The sequence below is a fragment of the Triticum urartu genome, chromosome 5A (genome assembly GCF_056163025.1).
Source record: "Triticum urartu cultivar PI428250 chromosome 5A, HENAU_Tu73, whole genome shotgun sequence".
Taxonomy (NCBI): domain Eukaryota; kingdom Viridiplantae; phylum Streptophyta; class Magnoliopsida; order Poales; family Poaceae; genus Triticum; species Triticum urartu.
The window spans coordinates 450996501-450997932 of NC_141877.1; the positions used below are offsets into that span (position 1 = coordinate 450996501).

General features: G+C 59.8%; 1 pseudogene; it reads right to left on the reverse strand.

Moving 5' to 3' along the window:
* Nucleotides 1-368: 368 nt before the first annotated feature.
* Nucleotides 369-957, reverse strand: LOC147971864 (uncharacterized; annotated as a pseudogene).
* Between the last annotated feature and the right edge of the window lie 475 nt (nt 958-1432).

Genomic DNA, 1432 nt, shown 5'->3' on the forward strand with positions numbered 1-1432 from the left:
TGTGAACTGCACGTCCAGCCTACAGAGATGCTCGTGCACGGTGCACCTGACCCCGTCTTGAAAATGGCGTCCTCAGAGCATCTCCAACAGGCGGTAAAAACGGATTTGGCGCGTGCCCATCGATTGGTTTGGCGTGTCGCGCAGCGTTTGCTCCAGCAGCTGCGCTGAAAAGCCCCGTGCGCGCAGCTCCAGCAACGCGCTCATTTTATAATATTTTTTAATTAAAATTACATAGATAAAAAAAGATACAAAAATATTTTACATCGGTGCAACTACTACGGCATAGATAGATAGATAGTTCGACATACATAAATAGATAGATACTACTACGGCATAGATAGATAGATAGAAACTACTACGGCATACATAGATAGAAAACTACTCCAAGTCGCTACCATCACCATCATCACTCTCGTCGGTGTCGTCCGAGGTTGAGAGCCATATGTCGTCCCAACGTTCATCGTCCGAGGTGAAGAACGACCTCCCACCTGCGAAGACGATATCGCACTGCTCGTTCGCCACTACCTTCCGCTAACGCTGGTCCGCCCGCTCCGAGCGGCGCCTTGCCGTCCTCTCCGCCCAGTAGGCACGCTCGGCGTCGACGTCCTCTGGGTGGCGACGGCGCCACTTGGCCATGGCTCGCTCGTCCTCCTCGGCGACGATGAGACGGCGCTGCCGCCGAGAGTGGTCGGCACGGTCCATGTCCGTGATGAGACGCGGCGGAGGGGCGAGGCGCTGCGCCTCCTCGCGCGTGAAGACGTCCCGAAAATTCATCTGCGACCAGGGCCTCTTCAAGCGCCACGCCGCCGCGTCGTACGCGCGGGCCGCCTCGCGCGCGTTCCGGAACGTCCTGAGGCCGAGTCAGACGTCGCCGGACCGTATCTCGGCAGAGTACCAGCCGTTGGGGCGCTCGCGGACGCCGCGAAAGCCTGAAGCACCCCGGCGGCGCGGCGGCATGGTGGCACGGTGGTGGCGCAGAAAGCGGCGAGGTTGCGAGGAGGAGGGCGCGTGGCTGTTCTGTGCGCCTGGCGAAGCACGGGACTTTATAGGCGCGCGTGAAGCGGCGTGCCATATCTACCGTGCCGCGTGCCGCTTTCTCTCCCGCACGCGGTAACTTCCCGCCATCGCTGGAGCGCGCGGAACCAACCGGCGCGCGCGAAAAAATGCTTTTACCGCGCGGGCGCACGTTTTACCGCGCCTGTTGGAGATGCTCTCAAATACGTAATAAAATCGGTAAAAAAAAGAACGGAACCGAGGCAATTCGCTGACCATGATCCGTCGCGTTGGCCGGGGTAACTTGGCCCGGTGGGCGGGGGACGTGAAGCAGTACAGTACTTGGGCGTAGGAAGGCAGCGGCTACAGGGTGCGTCAGTGCGACGGGGACGGACGGGGCAAAGGCTAGTGGGTCAGCCTGCCTGCCGCTAGCTTTCGC